Source organism: Prosopis cineraria, unplaced genomic scaffold, assembly GCF_029017545.1.
Source record: "Prosopis cineraria cultivar Desert tree isolate PC_DT_omini unplaced genomic scaffold, ASM2901754v1 PC5, whole genome shotgun sequence".
NCBI lineage: Eukaryota > Viridiplantae > Streptophyta > Magnoliopsida > Fabales > Fabaceae > Prosopis > Prosopis cineraria.
The window spans coordinates 33,416,613-33,423,462 of NW_026555336.1; the positions used below are offsets into that span (position 1 = coordinate 33,416,613).

At 32.7% G+C, this 6,850-nt stretch overlaps 1 pseudogene; it reads right to left on the reverse strand.

Annotated features, from left to right (window-relative positions):
• Positions 1–261: 261 nt before the first annotated feature.
• Positions 262–2,035, reverse strand: LOC129310851 (transcription factor MYB106-like; annotated as a pseudogene).
• Between the last annotated feature and the right edge of the window lie 4,815 nt (positions 2,036–6,850).

The following is a 6,850-nucleotide window of genomic DNA, read 5'->3' on the forward strand; positions in this document are numbered from 1 at the left end:
TCCTCATTTTATGGGTTCCATCAGAGTTACTCTCAAGTAGGCTTCACAATAGATACTTGAATTTTTGGATATGATATAGCTAAATGAAAAGAACGTAAGTAAACTAATTAAGGCAAATATTTAAAAAAATAAAGAAATACATAAAAATGCATGTTTATGCATGGGAGGGACAACACTGATTGTTCTCCTTGAGGGCAAAAATAAAATAAAGCACCCCTTGGTCACTTTATTTGCAATAATTTCCAAGTCCATCACCATGGATCACAACACAGGGAAAGAAGGCGATGAGGGCAAACCATCGAGCAACTCGAGAATGGCATCCCAATCTTGCCTCTCCTCTACAAAGTTCTCATTGAGTCCTTCATACATCAACACATCGCCATTATTATGGAGACCTTCCATGGAATTACAGTCATACCCTCTTGATCCAAATGCTTCCACCGCCGCCATAATATTGTTGTCGTCTCCAAAGCTTCCCACTTTGTTCCCCCATGGTTCACCGGAGGAGGAGGAAGCAAGCAAACACTGGTCCATCATCCCAAAAGTCGAATTACTGTTAGTTCTGTCGGACTCGGAAACGATGGCGTCAGGGAAGCACAACGTCGACCCCTGCGACTCGAGGTCGTCGGTGGCGAGCATCATGGCGTACATCCTATGCATTCTGGGGTTGTTCTGATCTGTTGAGGGCTTCGACGCGGACGACCAGGAATTCTGCCATGCCTTGAGCATGTCAAGGCACGCAGGTGGTGATGGCCAAGGTGTGAGTGTGATCTTGTTGAGCAGGAGCCGAGTCATTGAAGGCGAGCCGAGCTGCTGGTTCTGGAGCTGCAGCTTTGAATATTCTCTGACTTGTCTGGCTTCGGCTTGGAGCCAAGCCGTCTCCCACTGAGCCATATGGCTGAGGTTGGTCGCTTCCTTGGACTCGCAGTTGACGACGTCGTTCATGGGCTTGTGGGTGGTCGGGTTTATGCCCATTCTGGTGAGCCTTTTCTTAAGGCAAGTGTTCCAGTAGTTTTTGATCTCGTTGTCTGTTCTCTTTGGCAAGTGAAGCGCAATGGCTGACCATCTTCAACGTGAAGCCGGGGGAGAGAATAAATGGACAAAGAACGTTATAAGTACATCCCATCTTCACTCACAATCTCAAGTCTATAAGTCATTCTATATTGTTATATACTAATTATTAAGTTCAACTTAATTTAATTTGGAGCTTCCCACATCAATGCAAGTTCACTTTTAGATAAGCTAACAATATATACTAATTAACAAATTGTTTAGGAATCATAATATATATGAAGGAAGTATATATAACAGGATTATGGTAAAACATCGTATATAATCACCACATGTTTGCCTCTTTGTTGGGAAACTCGTGATAACATGCATGGAATTGAATCAGTATGGTTGACCATTAATTCATTCAAAGAATATTGAACCTTTGAGGAAATTAAAACTTACTTATTTCCAAGAAGCGCATGGAGTTGAATTATGGTTTGATCTTCCTGCAAGCTGAAGTTTCCTCTTTTGATGTCAGGTCTTAGATAATTAATCCATCTCAGTCTGCAGCTCTTCCCATCTCTCTTGAGTCCTTTTGGTCGTCAAAGAGATCATAGATATGTGTTTAATTAATTATCTACTTGTTATCACCTACCATTTCATCATGCAAGAACTCAAAAAAGTAGTGAGATTTTTTTATACTGGTTTCTCGTGTAATCGGCTGGTAAAAAGAAGCGAGAATGTTTCAAAGTTCTTAAGAATAGATTCGGCATTGAGAGAAGCTAGAGAAAATTACAAAAAATATCGTATCTATTAGTAATTGAGTAGCTTACGTACAGTATCAGTGTGAGTGAAACAAGCTGTGCTAGCGTGGAGTAACTTGGAGCAGGGAATAATTATTACCAGCTTTTGCAGGCAAGGAAGACCAGCTTCCATGGCCATGTTGTTGAATATAGGCCATGAGCTTCTCGTCTTCTTCAGGAGTCCATGGTCCTTTCTTTAACCCTACTAGTTCCACGCAGCACGACGATGACTTCACCATTATTTCAGTTTTCAGGAAATTCTAGAAGCAACAAGAAATATATATAAACACAACTATATATAAACACAAACAAATTAAAGAGCGAGCTACACATATAGGAAACACTGATATATATCAAGCAAGTTGAAAGGATCGAAGCCTCTGGATATATATAGAGAGAGAATATTAATTCCCTCCTAATGCCCGGAAAATGCTGAAGAGAGAGAAATAGTTCAACAGTCAGAGAACTCAGAGGCGAGAGAGCTTCCGGGAAAATGGTGAAGAGAAAGAGAAACCAGGAGCTAGGTGGACATAATAAAGATACAAAGAGATCTTTTATGGAACTATGGAGCTAGCAAGGAAAATAGAGCAAGGATGAAGCAAATATTCAATAAAAATTAGTTCAATTGATAATGATTTAACTCATAATTTATAAAATCTCACAGCCATGCAAAAAAAAAAATAATTACCAGACGATTTATAAATATTTTTTGAATATGAATGAAAGCATGTTATCGTTTTGACGAGATCATGGTCATTTAAACTTTTTGTTAAAAAAAAAAAAAAAAGCAGAAGAACCGAGTGAAAGACTCGAGAATGCAAGTCTTAAAAGCGTATTTATATTTACATATAAAATCTATGGCATTAAGTTAAAAAGAAAAAGATCACAATAAAAATAAGAAACTTATTCCCGTTAACATTTTCTAATATGGTTTGTCACTCACTTCAATTGGCCTGCCACAGACCTGGTACCCTGCTCAGAAGGTCTGGTAACCCATTAAATGTTCTAATTTTGGCGAGCTCTTACAGAAAATATAAAAAAAAATGTAGGAGAGAATAAGAAAGAAATCTTATATTCTTGTTTATATATATATATATATGCGAAAAGTTTTTATTCAATGAATTTGAGAGAAAGTATTTTTTCTTTTTTAAAAAATAAAGTAACCAAGTATAAAACGTAAGAACTAAATATTTTATATCATTTTTTGATTTGTTCCAGTGATGATATTACTAAAAAACGCACAATGTTTAATGTTGATTTATACGATCGTAATAATTCATGTATGCTCTGTCAGTCATAATAAATTCAGTTGAAAAAAACTTAAAAGTACTTGTTTATGAATTTAATTTTGCAGCGGCATGTGTGAGCCAATATTTTGCACAATATGCTTTGGAATTCCCACACTTATCATTTGAATTTGATAACATAAAATTAACTATATATATTCCCTTGACCCTTAGTACAATAAGCTTTCGCCAACTTTACTAGAATTAAGGAAAGAAAGTTTTTTCATTAAATAAATCTTAAAATATTTTTTTTTAATTTTACCTCTATTAAAATAGGAAAAGAGAGATACACCATATATAATGAGCTACAAATTAAATTTACAATAGGGATAAAATTGAAAAATAACCCTTCATGTGCCTATAAATGATTAAAAAATCCTTATAGAAAGTGCCTATGACAGAGACCGGAAGGAATATAAAAGGATATATATATATATATATATAACATTATTATGATCACTTGAAGCCTTTTTTTCCCTTTGATAGAGATGACCATTTGAATTTTTTTTTGTCAGCAACAGCAGAATCCTTTTTATTAATTTTCCAGAATCAGCTTACAAACATCAATACCAAAGAAAACATAAAAACTGAAGCTAAAGATGTGATTCAACAGAATCATTGTAAGCTAACTCTCCTCGTCATCTTTTTCTTAATTTTATGAATTTTCAATTGAAAATCGTAGGTATATTCGATAAATCCGTGCATAAAATGGAAATGAGAATTAATGGACTGATATCCAACACGTGATTCCAATAAAACATATTTACTTTCTGTGCTCGCTTTTTCTCATCAAATTTACGTTGCTTCAGTCTAATGCATGAGCAAATTCACGTGCGCAATAAATTAAACATGCCAGAAGTTGTATCTGATAAACTTCAGACTCTCTGTTTTTTTTTTTAACCGAGGGGTAAAAAAGAATTATTAAGATCAATATTGAAAATACACGAAGACAAAATGAAACCTGGTCCTTGGTCTTGATGGTGGTGGTGCCAAGTTAAACAAGCTTAATTCGTATCACGTATAAGAAAGCATCTCTCTCTCTCTCTCTCTCCCTCTCTCTACACACACACACACACACACACATCCTTTTTCCTTTCAAAAAAGCATTTAAAAATTTGTTTAAATAAGTGTTTTTCATTTAATTATTTCTAAAACTGTTTTCATTTTTTTTAAAAAAAATAGAAATAACTTTAAGTTGTTTTCATTTGATTTTTCTTGTTTTTAAAATACACTACATCTGAATAGTAAAAATTATAATTACCTTAATCAATTTTTATTATTAATCACTATCATTAATTTCTGATAACCATCACTATTAGTCTATTTTTAAATTTTGAAACTTTTTTTAATTACATAACCAAACCAATTTTTATTTTATTTTATTTTAAAAATAATTTTAAAAACTGTATTATAAAATAATTTTTAAAAACAAAAAGTAAGAACAAAAACCAAACAAGCCCAATATGGCTGGTTTCTCTCCTTGTTGTAGGAATTATTAGGGTTTCTCATCTATTGTGAAAAGAGCTAGGGTTTTGAGCAATGAATTTGTCAATGCTACTCTCCCCAGCCGGCAACCGTCGGTGGTGGAGAGGATGTCCACTGAGTGCACACGATGGTCAGAATATTTGTGAGTGAGTCAATAGAGACAAGCGTTGGAGGAGTCATCGTGTGCTCTGTGGTATGGAAAGAAATTAAAAAGTATTATGTACTCCTTCTATTTAAAAATGTAAAGCATTTTTTTGAGGAGTTAAATATTTAAAAATGTAAGGCATTTTTAGTCTTTCGAGGTGTAATTATTATATTTTTTTAAAAAGTGCCCCTATTGATAAATAACTTTATATTTATTATAGGGTGTTTAATAGAAGTAAATATAAAAAGATAGAATTAGTTTGAAAGTAGGTAATTACTTTATTGGAGTGAAATTTGGTTAAAAATGCCTTACATTTTTTAACGGAGAAAGTATTAATTAGTGCTTATTGTGCCAAATTGCCAATATGAATTATTATTAAAGTTTGACCAATTTTTTAAATTTTTTACGCCCATTTTCACAAGCTACTTTTTGAAATTTTTACAACTGTTTATTTGCCATATTTTTCCCTAGAAATAAAGTGCATTCTTTCTTTCTTTTCTTTCTAGTTTCTATATGATGTACAAGTCCTACTACGAAATTTTTGAGTCAAATTATTGTGGCGTTTACCACTCATTTTGTGGTTTTCACTCCACATGAGTTCTTCAAGCTTTACAACTTCATTTTTCAAAGCTTGAAGAATTATATTATAAAAGTGGGGGTGGGTGTGTGTGTAAGGAGTTGTAAATAAATTGGTAAAAATATGATTTAAAAAAATCAGAAAAGAATTATTTAAATAAATGGCCTTTTATGATAATGATTTTTGTTTTATAATTTTCTATCTAATAACAAAAAGCCGGCAATATTTTTTTCTAATAATAATTATTATTATGTTTTTGTTTAAAATTTTATGAGAAATTGTAAAATAAACTCCCCAGTTTTGTGTGTGTGTGTAGAGGAAAATTTTTTGGGAAAAATTTATATACTTAATGTATATATTTTCAATTAAATCAAGACATGTGTATTCTTTATATATTATTTATTATATAGCAAACTGTTATAATTAATATCATTAATACATTAAAATTTACATGTTTTGATTTAATTGGATTGAAGCACAACAAGTATCTAAAGGTAAATATATAAGTGTTGTCCAAAATTTTTTGCCATTTTTATCTGACGCTTTTAATCTTTCAAATATAATTCTGAAGAAATTGTAAATGCACCACTACTGGCGGCGGAAAAAGGGGATGATCAAAGTGCACTTAAAGACTTATCCCATAATTTTCGAATGACAGTTAGGTCCCCGGAGACTTCTTAGAAATGAACCAAAATTAAGGGACTTCGTTACCATTAATTTTCTTACTCGACACTCGTCTGTAACTTTCCCTAAATAGTTCCACTAAAAAATAAAGCTGAACTTACACAGAGATAAAATAGGAAAAATGATAGAAAAACACCTCCATATCGCATATCACAGAAAAATATCACAACAATAAGCCTTATCATACTTGATAGGATCAACTATATGAATTATACGATATTTATTGCATTGTATCATTAACAAACTTTTGACAGAAAAACACAACTAAGCTAATTCCTATGAAGTTTTAAGATCTTTGTTTTTGACATTTTTTTTTTAAATCATACTATTGATCTTTTAAAAAAATAAATCTCACCATTATCGACTGTCGGAGCTCCAGCGATCAGGTAATTAAACAACCATCTTTCCTTGCTCTCTACATCACAAACTCAATTTCACTATGAATTCCCCACTCACATTTATTTTGATTTTTGATTGAGTTTGTCACAAACATGCACTCTCCACGTACAACACTTTCTAGGGTTTCATCATTTTCAGTATTTGATAAGTAATTAAGCAAGGGTGGAAATTAGCTTAGTCGAATTCAAATTTAATACGTACTCTTTATTAATTTTTATTATTCTTTAGATAAATTAAATTGTATTTTTTTGGCTTCGGTTTATTATAAGACATTAAACGGTCTTAACAGTATAATTAAATTAGTAATTTGCTGACTTGCCTTTAACACACGCGCACACACACACAAGATTTCTAATTAAAATATACTAGTTACTAAATGAGCTGCAATCACTTAAATGCTCTGACATACACACAGCACACACAGCCACAGTGCGTGAGAGAGAGAGAGAGAGGGAGGGAGAAATGTGCTTTACATGCC